This window comes from Camelus ferus, chromosome 15 (genome assembly GCF_009834535.1).
Source record: "Camelus ferus isolate YT-003-E chromosome 15, BCGSAC_Cfer_1.0, whole genome shotgun sequence".
Classification (NCBI taxonomy): Eukaryota; Metazoa; Chordata; class Mammalia; order Artiodactyla; family Camelidae; genus Camelus; species Camelus ferus.
This window is the reverse complement of record NC_045710.1, coordinates 15,945,292-15,972,807: the sequence shown is the minus strand read 5'-3', so window position 1 is coordinate 15,972,807 and position 27,516 is coordinate 15,945,292. Positions and strand designations below refer to the sequence as shown.

At 48.0% G+C, this 27,516-nt stretch overlaps 1 protein-coding gene across 2 annotated transcripts in view; it reads right to left on the bottom strand.

Annotated features, from left to right (window-relative positions):
- Positions 1-27,516, bottom strand: part of KLHL29 (kelch like family member 29) — a 295,554-nt gene that overhangs the window by 210,457 nt on the left and 57,581 nt on the right. For both annotated transcript variants that reach the window (XM_032497107.1, XM_032497108.1), the window contains exon 2: positions 4,211-4,318. The gene's annotated coding sequence lies outside the window, so the exon portion shown is untranslated. The remainder of the gene's footprint in view (positions 1-4,210; positions 4,319-27,516) is intronic.

The window sequence follows — 27,516 nt, the reverse complement described above, 5'->3', positions numbered from 1 at the left end:
AGATGCCCATCCCCATGAGAACAGCTAAGTTAGAAGGTCTGGGGGAAGAACCCAGGTATGTTACATTGGTTAAAGGCCTCCAGGTGCCCACAGGGTTCACCGAGGGCTGAGCACTGCCGCCCAGGCAGTGTCATTTTCCCGCTGAAGCTGTCAAGCCCCCCCTGGGAGCTAGGATGGTGGGGGATTATTCTCCACCTACAGCAGAGGAGACAGAGGCTCTGAAAGCTGTCTGGGGCTTGCCTGGAGTTAGCGGTGGATTTGGGACAAGGTGGTGGATTGGGGCCAGTCTCCCAGTCTCGGGTCCTGTCCAACCTACATGGCCTGTGAGGTCACTCTGTCCAGCAGTCCTATGCCCTCTGAACTGAATAAGATCATCTGATCCCATGATGGGGAGGTAAAAGAACAGTCCCTGTCCTCCAGAAGCTCATGATCCAGGAGGGAAGATGACAGACTCAAGGCGAAGGAGACGGAGGTTCACAGTCGAGGGAGGGGCGAGCGGTGAGGCACCCCTAGAGGTCTGGCCAGGCTGAGTCTGAGAGAGATCAAGACAGGTGGGTAACGGATTCTCAGGACTCTGGAGAAGTGGTCGGGGCCTTAGGACAGAGGTGCCGCCCCAGAATCAAGCCCCAGGGACAGCTGATGCAGACAGAGGAAAGGGGTCAATGAGAGACAGGAAAGCTGAGGGAAACCTGGGAGCACAGACAACCTCATTTATAGGCAGAAGGAGGAAAAGGGGTTGGGGTGGCCAGAAAGACAGAGATGCCACCCACAATTCTCCACGAGACATTTCTCAATGGGACACAAGCAGTGAGATCATTTGTGGATCCCGAGGTGGACGAGGCCAGCTGGACGACTTTAGGACAATGGAGAAGGCGGGGAACAGCTGCAGGGACTGGGCAGGGAATGGACCAGAGATGTACTAAGGATACCCGGGCCAGGCTGAGGGTTCGGCTGAAGCTCCACCAAAGGACCTGTGCCCGAGCCCACGGGTTACATGGCCTCCTCGGGGGTCTGAGCTCCCAGATGCCCAGAGGAGGTAGGGGCTGCCAAGGTCCCCAGGATGCGGCCAGGACAGGCAAGAACTAAGGACAAGTGGGTGACAGCTTGTATGTGTTGGAGAAAGCAGCACTGAAATGTCAGCCCACAGGTCCATCCTTGGGGTGGAAGCCAAAGGGGGATGGATAAGAAAGAGGAGCCCACAAGGGGTGTATCCCATCAGATATGCCTGGTGACATCACTCTCAAGGTCCTTCCCGATCCTAAAATACATGCTTCTCGAAGCTTGGGATGAATAAGAGCCATGAGCCAGCTTGCGTCAGAGGCAGGGAATAGAAGACCCCAAAAGAGGGGCCATCAACCCACTGCCCTGGGTCTCTCCATCCCCACACCCCCGCCAATGAACAAGGCTGCCTGGAGTGTGGGAGAGAAGGAAGCAGAGGACGTGAGTGTGCTCAGCAAGGGCACCTGCGGGATGGCTTCACTGGGTGAAGCTCCTGTGAGTGTGAAAATCCAGGGCACGGTACACAGTGTCCTCTAGTGGAACAGCTCCCATTAGGTTGGAGACATTTGTGATGTCCTCTCAGGTTGCAGGGCACACAGAGGGGTAAGGGGCCTGCCAGGTAGCCCTGAGACAGTCCCAGGACGGAGGCTGGGATGCCGCAAGGGGGTGCTCCTCAGCACCGATGGGGATCGGCATTCACCCTGAGTCACCTCGGAGCCTAGGTGTCTGTTAATGCCATCCTTGGCTTAGCCTCCACTTCCCCAACTAACCGGGTCCTCAGCTGTACCTCCCCTCAGCCCCACCCCGGCGGGGGTCACACACTGCAGTGCTGGCATCGGATTTCGGTCCTGCTGGCTGGTTCTGGTACCATGCTCTTGCTCATGTAGAGGATCCTCATCACACCACTGACAGGCAGAGAGCAGCCCTCCCTCTTTGCATCCGAGCAGACTCCGCTTTGTAGCAGGATACACAGAGCCCCGTGACCTGGCCCCATTCCACAGGAAAGTGATAGTTCTTCTACTGGTCACCAGGGGCCAAAGTGGGCCATGGAAACTTCCTATCTTCTTGGGAATCAGTGGGAGTCCTGCACATGAGGGAAACATACAACCCAGCACCCGGCCACGTGCTATGGCTGTGTGTGCAGTGAGTATTTATTGAAAGCCCTGGCAGGTGCTGGGTGGGGGAGGTGGAAGGGAATACAGAGAGAATCAGATGTGATTCTCATCCTCCAGGAACTGGCCAGGTGGCAGGGAAGCCCACCGTGAGTTCAGTGGGAAGACCAGTCTGGTCTGGTGAGCACAAGGGGTGTATCCCATCAAATATGCCTGGTGACATCACTCTCAAGGTCCTTCCTGATCCTAAAATACATGCTTCTCGAAGCTTGGGATGAATAAGAGCCATGAGCCAGCTTGCGTCAGAGGCAGGGAATAGAAGACCCCAAAAGAGGGGCCATCAACCCACTGCCCTGGGTCTCTCCATCCCCTGCACCCCCGCCACACTCATACGTCTAAAACTTGAAGGAGTATTCTTAGAAAACTGACTTCTGTGAAGAGCAACTCCAGAATCTTTTCTCAGACACTTAACTCCACGTCTATCCCCACCAGGAGCTGAGAATGCCACGGTCACCAAATCCAAGCTCAGCTGTCTAGTTTTCCAACTCCCCTCCTCTGACCCGACAGCCACAGAAGCAAAGCACTCCCTAGTGTCAAGGACGACCTAGTGTCATGTCAGTGGCGCTCTTAGGAATGTGCCAACAGCCCCACAACACTCAAGGTCAGGAGCCTATCTGCCCGTGCTGGCCGCCCCTACTGGGCTGCTGGGAGGCAGCAGGCTGGATGCATGCGGATGATTCTTCTATTCCGGCGGCTGATTCAGGCCCAGCCTGGAGCCTCCTCCTACTTCCTGCTGACAGCCATGACTGCCCGCAACTCGGGATCCCTTCAGTTTGTGCGAGGGCTCTGGGAGTGGAGGGCGTCTCCAACCCTTCTGTCTCTGAGTCCAAAGAGAAAGCTCTCTGACCAGCAGATAATCCGGACATGGCAGGAACCTTGTCCGTCTGCTGCTGTGGCCCCTGCTGTGTGCGGAGGCTGGAGTTCAGGCTGCAGGCTGGCCTCAGGCATAGGCCACGAGGCTCTGGGTCTGAGGGCACCAGGGCGTGGCGTTGCTGAGAACGTGGCACCTGAGCCATGAGCTCCCCCAGCACCAGCCCTGGGAGGTATGCAGAGGTGGCTTTGCCCATGGGCTTCTACGTGCTCAGGTGCCACCAGGCCAGGCCAGGCCAGGCCAGCTCAGTCTCAGCTGCCCTGCATCTCATGCCCCCCGGCCCCACCTTCATTCCAGCCCAGCTGGCTGATTCATTTCACCAGACTTCTGCCCTCACAAGGGAGGCTGTGTTCCCCCAACTCTCCTGACCCTCTGGTCTTCATAATCTAGGCTGGACAGTCCTGAATCAAAATTTTAGGGCAGATCTCCATAAATTTAATCCAAGGAAATCATCAAATGACTATGCACACATACATACAGAAATGTTTGCTGTAGTATTATTTGTAAGAGTGAAACAGTAGAAACACACTAAATGTTCATTATTAAGGCACTGTAGCTTATTACAAGCATATGATATAAAGCCTTTAGAAATGCTATAGATTTGTATTTACTGACATAAAAAGGAACCTGCGACGTATCGTGAAGTCAAAATAGCGCATCACCGAGCAGTACGTATAGTGTGATCCCATCTGTGTATGTGCGCGCACGCTTGCATATACACATAGGGAAAAAGCATAAAAAAGGACCCTTAAATGCTTATTTCTCAGGATTACAGTTATAAGTAATTTATATAATTTTAGGTGTTATCTTTTAAAATATTTTTCCAATGAACAAATAATATTTTAGTGATATTTAATAACAAGAAAAGTTAAATTACAAAAGAAGAAACTATAGTTTTTGAGGCATGTAAGGGTCACTCAGCTGCTGAGTGTCCCCAGATCCGGCTTCCTGTGGGACCCCAGTCCCAGGTGAGCGAGGAGTGACAGCCATGCTTATGGGTGGATTCCAGGTAGATTGGGGTCCAGATGGCTTAGCTTGGCTCAGGGTACCACTTAATCCCTCCTCTATGGTAAAACTCTCACTGACCAAAAGGGTGAGAGGACCTCACTTCCCCCAGGCAATCAGTGGTAGAGAAGATGCCCTTCTGATTTCCAGGGAGCTGACCTACCTTGCGCCGTCCGTCTCTGGCAAGCTCGGGATTCGTCCCCAGGATGCAGAATCCTTGATAGCCACCAACACTTAGCAGGGTATGAGCATCACCAGGAGGCCAGGCTGTCTAGAGAGAGACAGGAGAGACAGGAGATGGGTAGGGTGGGGTGGGGGAAACGTATCATCTTTGTAGAAAGTTCTCTCTGGAATTCCAGTATTTGGGATGGTTCCCACTCTAAGGGGCAGCTAGTCCTTATCCTGGATTTCCAGGTGTAGGTGATGTCACACAGGGGGTCCCCAAACCCTGCCATGGCACCCCAAGATCACGGGGTCTGAGTGGGCAGCAGAGAGCCCCAAGGGGTAGACACCAGCTTTCGCTCTCCCATCCCCAAACACACAAAGCCCTCATCCCCAGAGTAGAGCCACTGACATTCAATAAGAGAGAATAATGACATTCCCTTCCATCTAATCCAAACCAAGAAATTCCAAACACGGGGAAAAATAAGAAATTTAAGTCTTGAATCTAATGCTGAAAAGGGAACAGGACACAGACCTTAGAATTACAGAAACAAATCATTACTTCTTTTACGCAATGGACAAGAAGACCTTGAGGAGGCAAAGGATGGGCTCCTTGGAGAGAAGGTTTAAAAAAAAATATAGATTTAATACCTCGTAGAAAAAGGCTATCTATTATGAGGAGGCAGGGCTGTTCCTCGTTCCCCCTTTCAAATATAATATATGTGAAAGCCATCTTCACGACAGGAAATGGCATCCTCTACTGCAAAAAATGCATGACTGTCATTACCTGCGAGTCAATATATTTTTCTAAACTGAATATATCATTATCAATTGATTTTCCTTTTTCCTCCTAGCACTCCAGAGTCCCGGCTAGCAGGGGAAAGCTTTAATGTGATATGAAGGATGTGGACAGGTAAATAAGTTATTGTAAACTAATCCCGCTCTAAGACGAGCTTCTCTCCGACGACGCAACGGGTCTTTCTTGGAGCCTCTCAAACTCAAGCTTTCTCAGCTGCTGCTGACACAGACATGTGGGCCATATCAAAGAGCCATTGTAAAGCTGGAGGTGGCAAAAATATTACTTTCCCCCAGGATAGAATGTTTCCTTTATGATTAAGAAATAACCTCTGTAGGGAAGCAAAGTAAGCCAAGGTCACCATTTAATTTCGACACAGAGCCAACGTCGTGAGTACATTTCCTCTACCAAGCTTATGTGAAGCCCACGGATAAATCGATCCCCTTGGCCACAAAGTATTGACAGTACTGGTGATAATAAAAGATCGATGTTTTTCTGGGAAAGATCCTTGACAGGTATGTGTTGGTGAAGGGAGAGGTCCAGTGGACAGCGTTCAGTCCATTTTTAGACCCTTGTGGATCTCATTCATTCACCTACCTATTCATTCATTCATTCATTTGATACATGTGTATGGAGTGCCTGCTACGTACCAGGCAGTGTTCTAGCACTGGGAATCTGAGTGAACCAAACAGGGGGAAAAAATCCCTGCCCTCATGGAGCTCACCTCCTAGTGGGTGGAAACAGAATAAACAATAAACTTAAATAATAAGTACGAATTGTAGCGTGTGTTAGAAGGGAGTACTATTTACTAGGGAAGAAGCAGAGCAGAGGATGTGGGTGGCGGGCTGCGGTGCACTTTAGCAAGGGTGGTCGGGGTAACAAGCCTCACGGGAAGATGACACTCAAGCACACTTGAAGGTGATGAGGGAGTGGGCTGTGCAGGTGTCGGGGAGCATGACTCCTGTGCTCCTGGGTCAGCAAGGACCCCACTGTGGCTGGACATGGGAGATTTTAGTAGGACTCTGAGCTAGAGAGGTGAGTATCCAGACTGGGTAGGGCCTTGCAGGACACTGTAAAGGCTACTAACCGAGAGTCCGAGCACCTGGCCACCCAGCTTTAGGAGGAGCTCTCATTCTCTTGAGATAAGCCTCTCGGTTGCCAGTGTCAGGTTAGGCTGTTTCCCTTCTCTCCAACCCAGGTGACCCAACGCTCCAGGGCTGTCCAAACTGTTCTGATGCCAGTGGCCTCATCCTTCCTCCTCTGTGGTCCCCAGAGGCCACCTCCAGAGGAGATAACTGGAACAAAGTTCTGAACAAAAATAAAAAGCCCATGCAAAGCCACATTCTTCGGGACGGTTCCCTGACATGCTTATGAGAAGATCCTGATGTGAGCCGACATGTGTGACATCACAGCTGGGGATCTTCTGTTTGCTCCTCCAGGTCTGCTTTCCATCTGGTTCTGTGTCCTGGGAGGCTTACTTCATCTGCACGGAGGGCATCACTCCAGCTCTGAGACCCTGTGACTTCTGGTTATGTTTAGGCAATGCAGACACCAGTGGGAGCCTGGGGGTGGGAGTGGGGCTGGGTGTTTATCTCCCTTCCTCCTTGCAGTGCCTTGCAGTGTCTTCATGGGATGGCTGTGACCCTCCACTGAAGGTCAGGGCTCTGGCTGGCGATGGGTAGGTGGAGGCTCCACATAGCTCCCTCTCTGCCTTCCAGGAACAGCTCCCTCCCCCCACCCCCATTATGAGCCCTGGGGTATTGCCCTGCCGTGGTCTCTTCCTACTGTGTCTACACCTTTGTGAATAGTCTTTTCATTGAACTCTCTTCAAATTACACATTTGAATGTGTCTGCTCCTGTCAGGATCCTAATGAATATATTATCAGAGATGGTTAGAAGCAGGACTTTGGAATCAGCCATCTGAACTAGAATTCTAACATGGCTCTTGGTTTTGTGACACCAGCTAAATTATTTAATTTCTATGAACTTTCACTTTCCATTTTTAAAACTAGAGAGACTGGTACATAAGTACCATTCTCAGCATTAGCATCTCAGTATTGCCATCACCCACTCACAGTCCCAGGGCCGGTCACACCTCCTTCATGACATCTTTGCCCATCCCAAACAGATGCTCCTCCCTTGAGGGGTTTCTAGTTGTTCTCAGCTCATATTTGGTGTTAGTTCATGTCTCAGTTATTTCATTTCTTTCCTCTTCTTGCTCTTCTTCCTCCCACCCAACTTCTACTCCTTGCACTCAAATCCTGGGCATCCTGAGGACAGACATTATCTTAATATTTGAATCTCTGGCCTACGACATCCATCACAGGGGGGTACACAATAGACCCTTCGTTCACTATCTTTTCTTCTTAGGAGGCCTAGAAGCTATATCCATGCACCTAAATTCATTCTACTCTAAGGAGATGCATGATATTTAAAGTGATTTTAAAATAAATGACTAGAAACTGATTTCTAGTAATAATTTGTTCCCAAGTTAACACTGTAAAACCTTAAATTTCCCAAGATCATGGCCTGGGAGAAATGAATCTCAGGTAAGAACCCAGGAAATCACAGAGAGGTAGGCACGATTTTCCGTCTCCAGGGGAGATGAAGGTACCACCTCTGGACTTGACCTTTGACAGTTCTGGTCAAACTGATCCTTTCTCTCCCACTCATCTCATCATCAAAGGGCAAGCTTCCAGGCTTAAGAAAGGATGAGTCACTAAAGGATGAGGGACTTTTTACTTTAGTTTAAAAAATACAGTAGGTAATAAGTCAATGCCTGTGAAATTGGTCTTAAGTCCTTTACCTTCTCAAGGCCCTGAAGAGATGCTAACTGAGTTTGACAGGGCATAAAGGCCAATATGAAATCAAGACCCATGAATGGGCTGTTTGGGTTAAATAACTGCCTAAATGCTGGGAGAGCCTCAAAATTAAACTCAAAGAAATTTTTGAGGCCCCCTTCCAACTCGAAGTCTATAATAAAGATGGTTCCTGACATGAACCAAATTGATAGCCAAGAGAATTATAAACAAGGGGCCCAGGATTTTTTTTTTTTTTTTACTTCCTTATAAAAGCTACCAACTTTTTGGAGGAGAAACCAATTAGGGAGTCTCCCGTTTGAGGCAGGATAAGAGAGCAGCCGTGCTTGGGTCTTGACCACGCTACCAATTACAGCTCCAGTGCGTGGGTAGCTCACCACCCCACAGACAACTGGGAAAGAGGATTCTAACTTCCTTGGAAGAAAAAAAGCAGAAGAACAGGAGGCTGTACACTGTAGGGAGGAAACCAGCTCCCATACCCACAGTCCTGTCAGCCCAGGTGCAGGACCCCACTGCACACCAGGCACCGGCTGGGATGTCTGCTCTGAACGTATCCTGCAAGGGGAACTCTGATTCACACTCTCTTTTATGAGAGAAAAACAGGCCAGCCATTAATAATATCAACCATGGGTTCACCAAAGCCTGCAGGCATCTTGCCAATCCCCAAAATAAACACTCTCTCTGAGTGTTTATCCATCAGGTTCTCGACTGAGGGGTCCGGAAGGCACTGCTTTTACAACGAGAGATTGAAGATGTAAAGATGACGCGCGGTCCGAGAGCCCACCCAGCACAACGCAGAGGCTTCCTCTTTCCATTAAAGAGCCAGAACTGGCCATTGATGAGATCCATCATGTATTCTCCAAGTAGGGACGCACCGCCTGGCAAGCTTTTCTGCAGGGTGCGTGTTCTTCAAAGAAAGATAGGATCTTCAGAGACCATGACTTGTGATTGAGGGATAATAACAATACTTTCATAATGTTCGACGATCACAAAGCTAGTCATTCACAGTTTCTCACCTGCCTTCTCTAATAAGTTTATGAATACGTTACTTTTAGTACTCCCATTTTACAGATGAGGAAACTGAGGCTCACGGAAAATAAGAATTACCTGAAGTCACATAGCAAGTGAGGGAGGGAGGGAGCCAGACCTGGAACCCTAGACCTGTGCCTCCCAACCCACATCTTTGTTCTGAATTTCGGCCCCCTTGTTCCTGGGACCTCAAGCAATGAGAAGCTTGGAGCTGTCCTGTGTTTTCTCTGTAGTCACCACCCTGGGCTGAATAAAAGCACAGGTGTCAGTGGGTGTCTGCACCCCAGTCAGGGTCCTGGTGAGCCCAAACCAATCCTACAACTCAAATGGCTACCCCCCAACCCCATCGCCCACTTCTCAGCAGCCTCCAGATGCCCCAGAGGTGGTCAGGTTCCGAACTGACCCCCTCACCCTGAGCAGACCCTCCTACAGTAGAGAAGCCACAGGGGGCCCCCTACACCTACCACAACACCTCTGTCAGCAAGAAGGCAGATCACCTGGATTCTTCGTTACTATTACTCATTGTTTCCAATCTTTTTGTTTTGTTTTGTTTTTCATTTCACCACCTCCCCCTCAACAAGAGAAAAACTAAATTCAATTCTTTCCAATGAGAGAAATTCAATTCTAAGGAGTAAGATTCTGTCAGGTAGGGTGGAGCTTTGGCAGGTCAAACACTGATATACTGAGGATTTTTTGCACTTTCCGCACTTCAGTAATCAATTTTACCCCTGCCCAACTGAGATGCACGTGTTTGTGATTGACTTTCCCCTACTTCTGCCACTGCTGGATCCTCCTCTCAGGGCCTGGCACTGCCCCCCCCCCCCACCCCCAGCACTGCTCCGAACAGTTCTCTCCAATCTCCACTGCCTGGGGCAAGGCCTCCCCACCTCTTACCTGGGTCACAGCAACAGCCTCCCAGTGGCCCTGCTGGTGCTGGAGGAACTATGCTCAGTCCCAGAACCGGTCACATCACTCCCGGACCAGAGGCTCTTCCCAGTGTCCTCCACTGCCCGGGTCTCCTGCGCCTAGACACCCCCAGCTCTCCTCCACTTCTGTGACCAGACATGCACCTGCTCCCCTTTCCTGGACCTCCCCCCCTTCACCCCTTCTCCTACTGAAAACTCCCCCCCAAGAAGTTTTTCCTGCACTCTCTGGAGTACAGACCCTTCTGAGAGAAATCACTGGAGAGTATCAAGATAAGGGCACATTGTCACCCAAGGAGGCTTCGTAATGGCCTGTCTCCTGGTCCCTCTCGGCTGGTCTGGGCAAGGAGAGTGGGGAGATACGGACAACGGGGTGCCTGTGCCTGATCGCACCTTGAGCCATGCCATGGCAGAGCTCTGCCAGAAACCCAGACCCACACGTTTCAGAAAAAAAAGTTGTAAATCAACTCCGCCCACACAAAACATTATTGCAGGGCAGACCTCTCAGTAATTAAATTAACTAGGATCCCCCCATTTCAGCCCCACCACTCAGTGCACCCCTTCCTGAGTTAATAGGGATTTTCCTGTCACTGGATCCGGAACTGGGATGACCTTGCACTTCCCGAAGGTCATTAGCTGGAGAGAAGGGCAGAGGCGCCTGCAGGCCTGTTACACAGACTCACCCGCAGTGGCATTAGATGTGAGCCCAGCGTGTAGTAGCACCTGGCACGTAGTAGATGCTCAGTAAAGCTCTGTTGATGGAAGGAAAACGCCTCTAAGACTCAACTCATTTTCTCCAATTTTGCTTCGAACATCTGGACGTTCACACCACAGCTTCATGATTGGAATACAAACCAGTTTAAAAGAAAATCAGACATCGCTTCCAGATTTCGCTCTTATAAACAGGCCTGCATCCTCCCTTTAAATTGCAATAATTCCTTCCCAGATGTTGCTTCTCCTTTAGACCCATAAATTTAAGCTTTTCATGATGACGCTTCACATTTGCCTGGTGCCGTGGGCTCTTTGGAGTGTTTCTGCATCTTCTCTCCTTCATTAGATGGCCACGCGGACCCCAGGAGAGGCAGGACAGGCGCCGGCATCCCTAATTCACTGACGCGAAGGCCAGCTGCTGATGCTGCTGGGCGGGAGTGCGGCAGGTACGGTGCCCCCTCCTTCCCGGTGCCGAGACACACGGTACCCTCCTCTCCAGCACCTTCTAGGTCGCCGTGTGGGTAGGGCCATCCCCCCCCCCCCATGCTGCCGCTTACAACTCTGACTCAGATGTGGACAAGTCTCTCCCCTTGGTTCTTCCCACACTCCTGGGGCCAGGCTATAACATTTGAACAAGACTTACCTAGAGTCCTAGGGAGTAAAACAGAACAGCGGGCCAGGAGGTGAGTGAGAGCAGTGGAAAGAGGAAGTAGAATGCGGCCGGATAAGCTGGCTGCCCAGCTGTTCTCCAGGAGGGTCCACGGGCCTGGTCAGGCCCATCCCAGCTCCATGTGGCAGCCCCCATCTCCACATCCACCACACCGGAATTCACACCCAGGTGAGAGCCCACCTCAAAGTCCGGACCCCACAAGCAGAGCTCAGAGAGACCGGGGCTTCCCTCTTCCCTCCCACCTTCTCTGCTCCAGTTTCTTATCTGAGGCCTGTCCCCTTCCTGGTGACTGACCCTGGGGACATTTGCCTTGGTTCTTCAAGGGGGTATTTGACCTGTGCTCACAGCACACGAGAGGCCAACCACATTGGCCCTTTATGGGGCCCACCACTATACATGTTAGGGGGCTGGAGACAGCATGGGGACAGGAGAGGCAGCTACCAAACAAGGTCACGGTTCCGGCATCTGCCCATTGCCAGGTCTGGCCGACATCTTGGCTGTCAGGGTTCAGGGTGCCCTGGACTCCCCTGCCCCTTAGAAAGAAGGGATGGGGGAAAAGTGGCTTCACAGGGTAAAACAAGGTAGGCTTTGAGACTCAGTGGGTTTTGGTCTCGGCGTGGAGTTGCAGGGAGGTTTGGGAACCCCTTCTCCCAAGTCTGAACCCTGTAGCCTTGCTCATGGTCTACGCGGCACAATCAGAGCTTGATGTTGATCAGGAGCACGGAAGATTTATCCTCTGAGAGGCCTAGGTCTAACCTGAGCCTAAATCTCTAAGGTTAACGGCAGAGTGATCACATTGCCAACCATCCACTCCACTCCCACCCCTGCCTCAGTCTCCTCCTCTGTAAAATGGGGATGATATGACTGAACATCCATGGTTGTTCTGTGAGTTAACTGTCTGAGTGGAAGAAAGGCACTTGGCATAGCCCCACGGCACCTGTAACTGGTGGCTGTAACATCACTACTACCAGGCCTGCCACCGGGGCACAGGACAGGCGTCCCTGAAATACCTCCAGCGCCCTGGGGACGGCTGGTGCCTTCTCTCCCACCACCTCTCCACCGAAGTGAGGACGCAGGGGACAGCTGGAGAGGGAGCTTCCTCTGGAGCTGGCTGACCAAGGTGCTGACCGTGTGTACAACTGGCCTGGGTCTGTCTGACACTGGTCAGCTACCACTCCCTGCTCCCTCCAGCTCTCTCCCTGAATTTCCTCCAAGGGGACAACTTCAGCCTTTACCATCCCCTTCTCCACCCACCTCCTCCCCAGGAATTGGTAAACAAACTCCAGGACTTCGGGCAGATGCTTTCATAGCTTCTACTCCCTCATTCCATCTTTCCTCCAAGTCCAAGCCCTAGGGCCAGCAGTTGAAAACCGTTTCCCAGCCCCAAGGGGGTCTGAGAGGCATTACTTCGTCACCCAGTAGAAAGCTATTTTATTTGAATAGATCTGAGGCTGTTTTTATGCGCTCAGGGAGAAAAAAAAAATTGTGAAAGAAAAGCCTTTGGAGATTACGGTACTTTTTACCCAGATATGATGAGTTATCCATTTAAAAATAAATCACAGACAGGCAAGTTTCTCTGTACCCAGGCAGAAAGCAGTCATTACCAGGAATTTCTGTAAATTCTCTGCTTTTCTTGGCCAATATAGAAACAGCCTAGGAACTGAAAATAGAATGAGAAACTAATTCTGTTTTCCTGATCTCTACCAATGTGTGTAGGCAAGTGGCTTGATCGCACCATGGCTTCACGTCCCATCTGAAAAAACACAGCACCATCACTCACCAACCTCACGGCACTGGTGTAAACTAACCCAGGGACCAGGGAGTCCGGCCAGAGCCCACAGCAGTCAATACAAATGCACCAAATTGCGGGGCCACAGCCTGGCAGGTCTTGATGTCCAGATGCGGGCAGGAAACAAAAGGCAAGAGCCTGTGAGTGACAAGCTCAAGGTGACACAGCTGATTAGCAGGAGAGCCAGGACCACAGTGCTGGCCTCCAAACTCCCCAGCCACTGTTCTTTTTTTTTTTTTTTTCATCCTGTCATCTCTCTACAGTTTAACTGTAACTGAAGATTCCAGGAAAGTCCCCTAAAAAGGTTAAACAACTTATCCCAACCTAGGCTTCTTTCCTGCATAAAGTCCTCCTCTCTCTGCTCTCTTTTCCAGCGAGCAGTAAATTAAATATTCCTTGCTGCATTACTTTTCAAGCTCGATGTTTCTAAATCCAAAGACATCTATAAATAATACATACTCATTTATATGTACATTTAAAAGATTAAAAAAAAAACCATAACAAAGATACCTGTAGATTCTTCTGAATACTAATGGCCTACTTAAAACACAGTGGAAGCAAATGGCTAATGAACACAGGTAACCACATATGTGAATTTCCCTCCATCTCGGGCCATACCCAGTGAGGGAGCCTCTGTTCTGAACTCACTCCATTCACTGCTTCTCTCCCACGGTCACATTTAGCCATCTGCTGCTTCTTTTATATGTGGGACTGTGTATTTTTTTCCCTCTTCAGTTTTATATGAAACATTTAGCAATGAAGTAGCAAATAAAAATACTACATATCATCTAGAATTCATATAAAATTGTAGTTGGCTTTAACGCATCTAAAGGTTGATAAAAAGAAACACATAGATGCTTCTTAAAGGCTTGTTTATATTTTATTACACATTACACACATCTCACTCCATTGAGAAAATTTAGAAGTTGATGTGGTTCCCTCTGCCACAAGCTGGCAGGGTGAAGATTACCGCGTCTAGAGAACATTTTTCCTTTGGAACACAATGCACTCGCCTTGCAATTACCCCAGCAGACAGAAATGGCACAAATAATCCGTCAGCACTCACATCAGTCTTTGGAAGAAGGGTTTTCTGTACTTTTTTCCCCCCCAAAGGGAGAGCACCCTCAGCGTTGCCTGGCTACCCCATCCTTCACCCCACCAGGCATCTCTGGTCTTTGCTCTAAACTGAGGATGTGGCTAGAGCACTATCACCTCTCAGTAGACGTTCAGGTCAGCTAGGAGCTGGCAGAGTTGGCATCTACCCCATTGCACACCCACGTGCAGAGAAACAGGGGAAGTCACAAGGCTGCAGGTGATGAGGGCTAAGTTAACTCTGCTGGCAGGGCTGAAGGTGGACAGAGGAGGTGGAGCCCCTGGGGTGCAGGAAGCTCCTTGCCAGGCCCTAATCTAGGTCCCGGAGGATGAGCACACCTGAAAGATCAACCTGAAGACGTTCAGAAGGACACACATCTTAGATTGAGCTCCCCTCCAAAGAGGACCCTGAAACACTGATTTGGATGTAAGGTTTTTTTGTTTGTTTTTTGAGTTGATCCAACAAAGCACCATGAGGGAGTAGGGATGTGAGACAGGAAACGGGAAAGTCGGTCAAGGAGGCACTGACTGCTATGAGCAACCAGGGCTCATTCCTGCTGGGGATCCTCTGAGTGACTGGGTAGAACATATCTTAAAGTTTCCCCCCAAGACAGGAAGGAAGCTGAGGTATTTATTCATTATTTCCTACTTCTCCTTAGTTGGCAAGTGCTTTGGGGGTATCAGTCCCCCAACACCTCCAGCCTGCCCCGTGAGCACGCTGGGCACCCTCACATAGAGAGAGGAGGAAGTGGGACTGGAACAGTCAGCAGGTGCTCCCCAGGCTGGGGGAAGGGGCGTGGCACTGACAGCCTCTGTTGGGGCAGGTAAGCCAGGGCTCTCATCAGCATCTGGGTACTACAGGGGGCTGCAGCCTCGGCACCTGTTCAGGTGCCGTGATCACCAGGACCCACCCCTTCTGAGTGAGCAGGACCACACGCTGCTTGCCACAGTAGGAGACCTTGAGTTTGCTCCTCCCCACAGTCCATGCTGTGTCAAATGCGTTTGTAATGGGATCATCTGCTGTCTGTTGGCCGTACAGCAACAACGTATGAAAAATAACATTGAGGTGCAAATTAAGTGATCTGTCTGCAAGCAGCCTGTTTAGATGAAGAAGGGCCGCCGTTGACAAATCTATTAAAATTATACATAAATTATCTAAGAGCACATAGATATAGCTCAGAATGAGGACATCGATTATGGGCATTTAAAATACAACCCGGATTAAATCACCTTGTCTCACTTGAATGGGGTAATAATAATTAAGAGAAGAGGGAGAAATAAATTATATCCATCACCTTCCTGACTGAAAAAAAAAAGTTCAGAATTTTCATCTTTCAGGATGAAGATGCCTTAAAACATTAAGACTTCTGGCTGATGCCATGAATCCTCCCCAAAACAGGACAGAGGGACCCAGAGAGCCCTCTGGGTACTCTCCAAATAGGAAGGGGAAAGCTGGGAGACCAGGTGTGCCTCTCTTGGAAAGCAGAACCTAGACAAGAATTTGAGGCAAATGGTTTATTTGGAGAGTGATGCCAGAAAGCTCAGGTAGGTGAATGGGGAAGTAAGACAGGTAAGTGAAGGAAGCCACAGAGACTGCCCTAAATAAGCAAGTCATCACTGCAGACACCAAAGCCAATCTCACTGGGGACCTCTGGGGGACAGAGAAGGGCATGTCTCAGAGTTGTCCCACCTGAGGTGAGAGGAAGCTGGAGTATTTGCCGCCAACTCCTATGTCTCATCGGCTGAGGGCTCCTGTCAGTGAATTAACTCCTTGGCACTTCAGGTCTGTCCCGAGTGGCCAGCAAATGGTCAAGGGGCACTGGGCTGGGGACAACTGTGGGAAAATGAGCCTCCAACATGTGCAAACATACTGTGCTGGAAACTCATAACCTCTGATTACTTGGATGGAATTCAATTTGCCACTTTCCAAAGCCTAACAAAAACAGAACCCCCCCCCCACCACCATGTAACCACTGAATAATATTATAATCATTCTGCATGGAAATTGCATTATTTCCCTGATGGAAGCATAGGCTTTGAACCTCTCAGGGCTTCACCCACTACATTACTTTTCAAAGTATGAAGTAGCAGGTTCCAATTATCTGAAAAAAATTTAAAACAGTCACAGCACAATACATAGTGTGATCCAGACAGAGAGAATGAACGTTCTCCAGGACAGACACCTTGATTAGTGCCTGTGACTGTTAAACACATTTCAGGTAATATAGTGATAATGGACATTAATAGTAGCAATAGTGCTGAAGTGCCTGAATATAATGATTTCTGATTATATTACTATTTCCTTTTGTGGTGCACAGTGCATATTTCCAAACGACTCTATGTTCATTAAACCACACAAAAGCCCAGCGGCAGTTCGGCAGAAAGGTGGCCAGAAGGGGCTTGCAGTTACTGGTGTTTGGGAAGTGGGGAAAGATGGTGGCCAGAGTTCTTGGCGGGGCCCGGCAGGCGTAGCACCACCTTCTGTGACCTGGGGCCATCGGACATATCTGCCTATGCGCAGTGTAATAGGCTGATGGGTGTTAAAGGAGAATTCGGTGAATTAAAATTGTTGGTCTATGCCCAAATATATGACTATCTTTTCTCCTGCATCTCCCTTAATCACTCAGAAAAAAAGGGTGTTGCCTTACATTCAATATAGCCAATGTATCATCTGATGGACTCTACAACCATAGAAAGACTCCTCTTATAGTGCACCCTCCCACCTAATTCAGTTAACACAGATGCAGTGGTTATTCTTGGGATTGTGACTTCACAATTTTAGTGTTGGATGTTGTTGTAAACAAGACTTTGAAAAGTCACTTTTAAAAAGAAACTCAGCAATGGTTAATTGCTGCAAGAGATCGTGAATATTTACCGATAAGGAAAATGAAACAAAAAATCACAACTGCCCCAGCTTATGGGAATTGGGACCTGTGGCTTGGGATGGCACTTTAAAGGAGGGCATAATCCGCAGGTTCAAAAAGAGCCATCTCTCAGGAACACGGATGGAAGTGAGGCACACGAGCCCTGGAAAACTGTCAGGGGACTCAAAAAGCCATTCTAGGGATTAAAAAAATACACTGGGAACAGAACACACTCTGGAGTTGAAACTGCACCTGACAGGTTTGGATAGTGACTCATGAAACATAAGTGGGAGAAAGCAGTATTGAAAAATCAACAGTTTACATATTTTATAAGGTTAAAGATGTGTAACTAAAGTAATTAATTACAAATTATAAGTAAACATTTTGTTGTTTCATTTATACTGCATTCCAAAAATGTACATATATTCAGGTTGGTTAAAAAAATATTTTGAAGCCCTTTTGTTTGGGAAAGTGGGAAACTGCCTTATATTTGGGTGTAAAGTTAGTTTTCTTAGCACTGCAGGTATGTAGTTGCCATCCTAGCAAAGGCTTAATTTAGTCTAGAAATCAACCCCTCTAGGGACAAGAGAAGGTCTGTAGCCTGACAGATCTTTCATCGTGGAGATGCGAAAACTGAAGCCCAGTGAATTCTCTGTCCTACCACGGAAGCCTTAAAGGAAGAATTGAAACGTGGAGAGAGAGCCTGAAAATCAGCAGTTGGCTTTTTAAAAACTGAAGCATAGTTGATGTATGTTGTGTTAGTTTCAAGTGTTCAGCAAAGTGATTCAATTATAAATCAATCAATCAATCAATCAATCCAGATTGTTTTTCATTATAGGTCATTACAAGATACAGAATACTGTTCCCTGTGTTATACAGTGAATCCTTGTTGCTTACCTATTTTATCTACAGTAGTGTATATCTGTTAATTTCAAACTCCTAATTTATCCTTCCTCCTCCTCTTCCCCTTTAGGAATCACAAGTTTGTTTTCTATGTCTCTGAGTCTCTTTTCATTTTGTAAATAAGTTCATTTGTGTCATTTTTTCAGATTCCACATATAAGTGATACCATATGTGGTATGTCTTTGTATCTGTATGACTTACTTCACTTACTAGGTAATCTCTAGGTCATTTCTATGTTGCTGCAAATGGCATTATTTCATTCCTTTTTATGGGTGAGTAGTACTCCACTGTGTGTGTGTAGCACATCTTCTTTATCCATTCATCTGTTGATGGACAATTAGGCTGTTTCCATGTTTTGACTACTGTAAATAGTGTTGCTATGAACACTGGGGTGCATGTATCTTTTCAAATGAGAGTTTTTGTCTTTTCCAGAAAAATGTCTAGGAGTGGGATTGCTAGATCACATGGTAACTCTATTTTTAGTTTTTTAAGGAACCTCCATATTGTTTTCCATGGTCGTTGCACCAATTTACATTCCTACCATCAGCGCAGGAAGAGAACATGGCTTCTTGCAGGGACACCCCACGTGACGGCAGCCAGGCCTAGGCTCTGCACCTGTCAGGCAGGGGTAATTTGGGGCTGTGAACTCACTGGTCACAAGCTAACTTCAAAGAAACCCCCTGTTGGGGTTAATTCCACTGCATAGACACCAGCTTTCTTTTCTAAAGGGCTTTTCCTCTGGATCCCAGACCAGTTTGCCTCTCCTTGGCCCTGCCAGAACCTTGCTACTGCTTTTTAAAAGTGAAGACACATTGATTTAAAAGCATACATAAATATGAAGATAGGTCTCCCGTCTTATTTCCAAATGGGAGGAGCCCTGCCGAGCCCTCTGTTGCCACCTCTGTCCACAACCTCGACCCCCCTGAGCAGCAAAAACCTCTCCTTCCCTCTGTTCAGGGTGCAGTACCGTCCACCTTCAGGCCTCAGTCTCCAGCTCTTTCTGTCTGTCAGTCCTGGGCCAGGAGTTGTTGCATGCAACTATCCCTCCTAATGGGAGGAGGAGGTACTGTAATTAAAACCCAGGAAAGCAGGATCTGTGCTGGCTAATGATGTAGCTTTGGGCTGTGAGATCTACTTTAAATTTTATTAGTTGTGTAAATCCACCCGGCCCAACCCAGCAAAAATAGAGGGAAAAAGGTACATTTGAGAGTGGGTGGGGTGTCCTGATGGAGAAGCTATATGAGATTACCAGGGTCCACATAAAGGTCTCAGTCAGCAAAGATTTCCCAGAAGCAAATGTTTCTCTTTCCACAGGGCATTGCAGCCACAAAGTCTCTAAAAAATTAACAGCTACGTGAGAATTCCTAATCAGGATGAATTAAACTGGCTACTTCAAGGCCACACTCCTCAAAGCTGCAGGCATGGAATTTTTGGAGCAGCTGCAGGGAGAGCTGGAACGGATGAATTATGAACCGAGACCCTGTAGATGCTCCAGTCTGGTTCCAGAGCCCAGACCGAAAGTGGGAGACAGGAAAAACTGCAGGTGACCTCACGCTGGTGCACAAGTCTCAGTCAAGGCTGGGGATCCCCCATTTACAAGCTTTTTTACCCTTTGGCCTCAGTCTCCTCAGCAGTATAATGGGAACAAGAGCACTTCCCCACTAGGGCTGCTGGGAAATTAAACGATGTAATCCAATAAAGTACTCAGAAAAGGGCCCTGACACACAGCAGGCTCTTAATAAATGTTAGCGATTATTGGATTATTATTTGATCTTGCTGCCACCAGAAGGATCTTCCTAAAACACAAATCTGGTTTCGTCTCATTTGGATCCCTTTAGTGGCTTCCCACTAAACAGACAAAATCCAAAATACTTGGCCTGGTATCTGTAGCCTCAGCCCGACTCTCATGACTTCTGCCCTTCCTGGCCATGGTGCCTCCACCCTGAACTACTGGAAGCTTCTGAGTGTGCACCATGCCCCCTCCTGTCTGTCCCTCATCTCCCGCCTGGCCAGCTCCACCGTGTGTGCGTATGTGGTTATCCTCTGGCGCCTGCGCTCGCCATATGCACACATTTATTGAGGCACTTTTCACCCTATTCAGATTTTGGACTGGATGCTTCTTGGTTGTGCGGCTGTGCTGGGCACACTAGGATGTTTAGCAGCATTCTTGGCCTCCACTCACTAGACGCCAGTAGCATCCCTAGTTCCCTCCTCGCACACCCAACCCCAAGCTATGACAACAAATAGATCTCCAGACACTGCCCAGTGTCCTCCAGGGCAGGAAAGGGGATGAAATTACTGCTGGTGGATAACCACTGCACTAAACTATTAAGCCCACAGGCTCTATCTTATTTATTTCTCTATCATGGGGACCTTGTCCAGCACTTGACAAACAGTAAGTGCTCAGTAAGTGCCTGTTGAAAAAGAAAGAAGGAAATAAAATGAATCCAGTGCTTGTAACATAGTAAGCATCTCCCCCAAGGATGAGAAAAGCATGTTGGATCAAATAATGAATAAGTGAATGAGACAGATAAAAGTCTGTTAAGAGACTAACTACACAGTGGAACTGAACAAGTAAGTCCTTCTCATCGCTTAACATCTTCAAGGAAAATTTCAGCCCCACCCCTCAGCCCCATCCAGCTTCCCCTCTGTCTGTCCTACTCAGCCCCTCTGCATCCCAGCAAAACGTCTTTGGGGTTGCCTGGGCCTCCTGTCAACTAACCCACCTCCTATTCCTTCCTCAGCTCACTCTTCTACCCATCACTGCATCTCAGGTTCTCTTGTTAAGGTCACCAGTGATATACTTGTAGCTAAATCCAACAGAAGGTTTCCGCTCTTCTTCTTTGCCATCCTAGAAACCTTCAGCGCTGATGATCATTCCTTGAAAGCAGGGATGAGAATCATGATATTAAACAGCTGGTACAGCAGGGGCACTGACCAATCACAGTGGATGCACTGGCCAGTCAGAATGACAGCTGGGCATCCGCGGTCAGTCCCATTGTGCTGTGTGTCCAGGATGAACACAAGCCTTGCTTAAACATTTCTGTCCCTCAGCTTTGATGCCACAACAGTCTTGTTTTTTCCCCCCACTCCCTTGGTTGTTATTTCAGTGTGTTTTGCAGGATCACCCTCCTCTCTCTGCTATTAAATATCAGAGTTCCTGGAGGATTTTTCCTAAGGCTCTCTACTCTTTTTTTCACTCCGTTCTCTTCCCCCAGATGCTCTAATCCATGCTCAGAGCTTCAATTACCTTCCATATGCTGATGATTCCCCAAAACATATTATCTGCAGCCCCCTCTTTTCCTCTGAGTTCCAGGCTGTACGTCTCATCTGCTTATCTGACACTTCCAACTTAATGTCTCAAAGGCAATGCAACCTGCCCCTTCCTCTGACCCAAACAAAACAAAGCAACAGGGACTTCCCCAGTGCTCTGGTCTCAGTGGGCAGACAGCACCACTAACCAACCAACTGTTCAAACATGACACTGAGGAGCCTCTCCCTCCATACCCACCCCATCAACACTCCTTCTGAAATCTTCATCTCCACGTCTCTCTACCTCCATTGCCACCTTTCTCATTGGTTCCCCTGAATCCTCACTTGCTCTTTTCTGTTCTCATGTTGCAGTCCCCAGAGAGACTTTTCTCAAAATGGGAATCTGATCCTGTGTCTCCCCTGCTTTCAGCTTTTCTCATTAGTCCCAGGTAGATTGGAGCCCCAAGCATGGCCCAGGGCTGTGCATGGACCACTTCCTCTCCTGCCTCATCTCACCCCTCTCCCTGTTCTCCTCCACACTCCACTCCACTGGCCTTCTTTCAATTTCCAAAATGTTCCGTTCTCTTGCCGCAGGGACTTTCCACATGTTGTTTCCTCTCTCTTTAGCTGGTTAATGCTGATTCAGAGCCCAACTCAAGCATCAACTCTTTATTTATTTATTTTTTTGAAGTATAGTTGATTCACAATGTTGTGTTAGTTTCTGGTGGAGAGCATAGTGAATCAGCTATGTATATATTCATAGTGAATATATATATTCTTTTTCATTATAGATTATTACAAACTATTAAATATGGTTCCAACCTGTGCTATATAGTGGGACATTGTTGTTTATCTATTTTGTATATGATAGCTTGTATCTGCTAATCCCAAACTCCTAACTTATCCCCCACCAACCATCTTTACACTTTGGTAACCATAAGTTTGTTTTCCATATCTATGAGTCTGTTTCTATTTTGTAAATAAGTTCATTTGTATCCTTTTTTTTAAGATTCCACATATAAGTGATATCATATGATATTTGTTTTTCTCTGTCTGACTTACTTCACTTAGTATGATAATCTCTAGGTCCATCCACATTGCTGTAAGTGGCATTATTTCATTCTTTTTTAGGACTGAGTATTATTCCATTGCATATAATACCACAAGTTCTTTATACAATCATCTATTGATGGATATTCAGGTTCAAAGCATCAACTCTTGAGGGAAGTCTGCCTTGATCTGAGACTATACATCACATCCTCATTTATAGAGCTATGAGAATTTATCTTTCCTTAAGGCACCTGTGTTCATAATTATAATTTGTTTGTGATTATATGATTAATTTACATTTTCCTTGCTTAGAGTGTAAACTTCACACAGACAGAAGCCATGACTACTTTTGTTCACATCTCTTTATTTCCAGTCCAGGGTGGGCAGCAAACTGTGGTCTGTGGGCCAAACCTAGCTCGATGCCTGTCAGTAAAGTTTTATTGGAAAAAAGCTACACCCATGAGCTTCTGTATTGTTTATGGCTGCTTCTGCCCTACAAAAGTTGACTACGTGCAACAGAGACACCATGGTTCTCAAAGCCTAAAATATTTACTCTACAGAAAAAGTCTGCCAACCTCTGCTCTAGGCTGGAGCACCAGTGCCCAGCAGAAAGCAGACACCAATACAAATTCGCTAAATGAAGAGTAAACAGGCAAGAATGAAATGAGTTTCTAGTAGATGCCTTGCTGTCCGCTGAGTGACTCAAATAAGCCCTCTCTAGAGCAATGTTGGCTGCCGTAGGCCTGCATCAGAACCCGTGGGGCAGTTACCAACGTGTGAACCCTCACTCTTCTCCCCGGGAGTGGGGATCCTTGAATTTCCTTTGGATTTTCAGCCAACAGGTCACCATAGGCAAGGAAGAAGCCATTTGTCTGACTACAGAGCCCTCGCTCCGGTGCTTCAGAGCCAGAGAAACTCTCACTGGCCATCCCGTTCCAGCTGGACCCTGTCAAAATCTTGTGACAACCCTAAAGGAAGAACAGGGAATTTCAGAGCCACACCACCTCAAGGACACTGTGGGGATTCTATGGGTCCAAAGAAGTCTCAATCACACAGTGGGGGTCCTGGGTGGAGAAGGAGCCCAGAACCACACCCCAATCCCTAAAGTGACCAAAGGTCCTCTTGCCCAAAGCCTCCAAGTCCCTGCAGCTCAACAGGAACGTACCCTACCACCCCCAGGAAAAGATCACCTTCCCTACTCCAGCCCCCAGAGACCTGGCCACTCCTCGTGCAGAGCCCACCTTGAATTCAGCCTTTGGTCAAACATCATCCTACACTGGTCACTGTGTTTGCACGGGCCCCTCTCTCTACACCCTGCACTGCTGCAGAGGAAGGCCTGTGCTTTAAACCTCCTCCTGCCTCTGCCACCACCACTTCCAGCTCCAGCCCCTGGACCAGGAAGACACAGAGTATGGCGCACAGAAGGGTCTCAGCAAACACCTGGGAAAAGCCAACGGGCCTCAGAACAGGCTGGATTCGAGCTGCACCGCCCGTGACACCTGAGATACTGATGGCCACCACCCCGCTCCCTTCCGCCCGGGCCTGCTTCTCCTGTGGCATGCGTGACCTGGAGTGACCCTGCCTCCCGCCCGCCTCTGCCCTCCGTCCAGCACTGCAGCTGGACCCTGTCAGCACATTTCAAACCAGCCTGGGTGCATCTACCGTCCAGCCCTGGAGGTTACTGGACTCCAGGGGGCTGCCCTCCTGGTGGGAGAAGACTCCAGAATTTTAATACTCATAAATAAATTGTAGAAAATTCCCGAAGCAGTGATAAAGCTGCATTCAAGCTGAAGAGTTAAATGTGGCAGGAACAGAAAACACAATGTGAGCATTTACACCCAAGCGCAAATAGCCAGAAACCCGCAGAGCTGGAGTGGGAGAACGTTTCCAGCTCTTCACTGGTGGGTGCTAGACGCACGCATCATGTGGCTTTACTAGAGAAAGGGCTTCAGATTTAGTTCTCAGATGGTTTGTTAAGATCCATGGAAAAGAGAAGGAACACTCCTGAGCGAGGCCCAAATCACTGCTCCAAGGATTCTGGATGCCCTCTTGCCGGCATCTTCCCCCTCATCCTTCCGGGTCCCTGGCACAGGTCTGGAAGCACCGGGCCACCCAGGGGCCCCGGCTGGGGGTTCTGTGGAGGCGGCTCCCCCTCGGGCCTGTCCCTGTCATGGCCCCTCTGCGTCAAGGGCTGGGGGCTCCTTTGCCTCGGCTTCTTCATTTACAAAACACGAGAGGACTCCAGCTCCTGTTCTCACACAGGCGTCTGCTCCGAAGCGGAATCCTTCAAAATAGGCTTGGTGGCTGTATCGGTCAGTGAGGGCGCCCATGACAAAATACCACAGGCTGGTGGCCTGAGCAGCAGAAATGAATTTTCTCACAGTCCTGGAGGCTGGAAGTCCAAGGTCAAGTTGCGGCGGTTCTGCTTTCTCCTGAGGCCCCTGTCCTGGCTTGCAGATGGCAGCCTTCTTGCTGGGCCCTCACACAGTCTTTCCTCCATGTGTGCACACATCCCTGGTGTGTCTCTGTGAGTCTAGAGTTCCTCTTTTTCTAAGGACACCAGTTAGATTGGATTAAGGGCCACCTTTGTGACCTCACTTAACTTTAACTGCATCTTTAAAGGCCGTATCTTCACATATAGTCACATTCTGAGGTCCTGGGGGTTAGTGCTCTGACATACCAATTTTGGGGAGACACAGTTCAGTGTGGAACAGTGGCTAACAAATGAGCCAAAGAGATGCTTTACCATGCCATGGGAGAATTAAGGAAAGCAGGGGACCACCCCTCCGTGGACACTTCACCCAATGGATGGATGTACCCAATGGCAAACTTGTGTGCCCTCAGAGGGAGTTCCTGAGCAGAAAGGTGAATATAATTCATACCCCAAAATATCTTATAGTCACTGGATTTCATTTGTGTTTAACAGAAGTCTTCACTGAAGATGGATGGACCAACCAATGAAGATGACAATAATAATAGTAAGACCAACTAACAACCAACCAAACCAAGCAAAGCTACAAACACGTTCATGTTAAAACAGGTTGACAAGCAGCCTGGCTGTTTCCTCCACACTCCACGCCTGGCCCTTGGCATAGAGTCTGGTGAGCAGTAGGCATCCAGAAATATTGATTGCATGAAATTAAAAAAAAAAAAACACATTCACCATGGAAGAAATCTGGGACAGAGGGGAGACAGGCAGAAAAATGCAAGATGAGAGGGACGGTGAAAATCAGAGACACTGTGAGCAGAGCACCTGACAATAAGAGACAGTGCAAATGAAATAAGTAAATTATGATTCCGTTTTCTGATATGATTATAAAAGGAAACAGAAGAAGCAGGATAAATAACTGCTTTCAAATGTCCAATCTGCATCTTTTCAAAAATCAACCCAGGATTTTGTAAAGAATGTACACCAAGGTTACACAAACCATGAAGACTATAGACCAGCCGAAAACCTTGGGGTTTAAATAAAATCCACCCCACTAAACATAAAAATATTAAGTTGTTTTAAAAACAATTACTACATGAAATAAAGAATAAACACCCTAGCTTACTACTCTTTTGCCAAGCTCACCATACAGTACAATACAGTAAGTCCCCTCTGCTGTGTGGACGGGGTGGGGGGGTGGGAGGGGAGGTGGAGGGAGAGGCTGATGTGTGAGGCTAGTCAGAAAGCTGCAGTCAAAGCTTAGAGGGCCTGGCCAGGAGGTTAAGGATTTTGTACTCTCTCCTCTGGCAAGGGGTAGCCAAAGGAGGTTTTAAAGAAAGAACGGCTGCATCAAATTCGTATTTTCAAAAGATGACTCACCGGTTAAAAGCCCCTAATGAAAAGAGTAGCCATCAGCTGAAACAAATACGGAACAATTAGGCACTGAGCAGGACCTCCAGCGCACACATGTTCTCCTAACCTGCCGTCTTCGCTGGACACTAGATGGCAAGAAGCCTCTGGTCCCACGTTTAGGGCTCGCTGCCCTAGTTTCAAATGCTATAAAACCCCCTGCATCATATATCTTCTCCCCAAATGCCGCTCTACAACATCTTCCTTCTTAAAGAGTAAATGCAGGTCAAGTAAAGAGTGCTGGGCTTGCCCATTGTAAGAGCGAGCCTGAATATTCTTTGTCAAAGGAAAAAAACCCCAAATACCAAATCCCTCTTATTTTATGATCTTGCTTTTTCTAAATATTCATATAAGCTGACCTTTTCAAGGCATCGCCTGGAACTGAAAACATGCTGGTAATAAATCCTGTTTCTCTGGCTTAAACGAAGCAGTGTCTTTGCTGTGAGTCACGAGTGTTTCTCATTCCTTGAGATGCCCAGAGAACTGGGCTGCCAGGACCTGGCAGGAGCTCTGGTTCCAGGGGGAAAGGCCCACTCCACACTCTCAGCAAGGATCTTTGTGTGTGTGTGTGTGTGTGTGTGTGTGTGTGTGTTTGTATGTATGTGTGTGTGTGCAAGTCACTCCCCCTACATTTCCCATCTTCAAATCCTCCAAAGCACTTTCCTGGAAACCGTCAGTAGAGGGTAACCTGGGACCAATGGCACCTTTGGCAGCCTGGTGAAAAGCCTGTGGACTCTTCAGAATAATACTTTTGAATACACAAAATAAAGTATGTAGGATGATAAAAGAAACCAGTTACATTTAAGTATAGTTATCAACATACCAAAAAACAAAATGCTAACATAATAAATGTCTTCTTTATTAGTGTATTAAATACTAAAGTCTAGTGGCATGTTTAAAACTATCATAATTTCAAAGTAATGATGAATATAAATGATATTTTGAGACATGTGCAACAGGAGGAGAATATCTGTGATTCCCATAGGTGACAAAGTCACACACTACTGTGGTTTGTCACCTACATTCATGAATCGAAGGGAGCGCCAGCTTTCACTGGGAAAACAGACATATGTTCCCCTGTTCACACTCACAGACGTCCTGTGCTAGACCAAGTACGCAGAACAATTGGCCCACAAATGTGTCCTGCATGCTTTAAGCGGGGGACGCTACTTCCCAACCTGATGTAATCATAGAGCATCTCTTGACCTCTCTTGGGAGGTGACTGCTTGCATGCCGTGGGACTGTTGTACCGATTTAATGGGAAGTTCCTTCCCTTAATTTTGAGTGTTAAGAAAGAAGCAATCAGTGCAAGAGATTAGGAACCGATGCACCCAAGGCCTGGACCTATACCCCCTGGAGATTTGGGCCTCTGGGACATGGTCCTGATGTCAAAATGGTGCTTATCAGGCTCTGGTGGGAAAATGGGGCCATATGCTTTGCGCACCATGAAGGACGGTTCAAACCGGAAAGACTGAAACTTGAAAACAATATTGTTATTCTGCAGTTTCAGGTGAGGTTGGTGGGGCAGGACTCCGGCTTCCACTGTCACTAGCTGTGGGACTTTCAGGTTG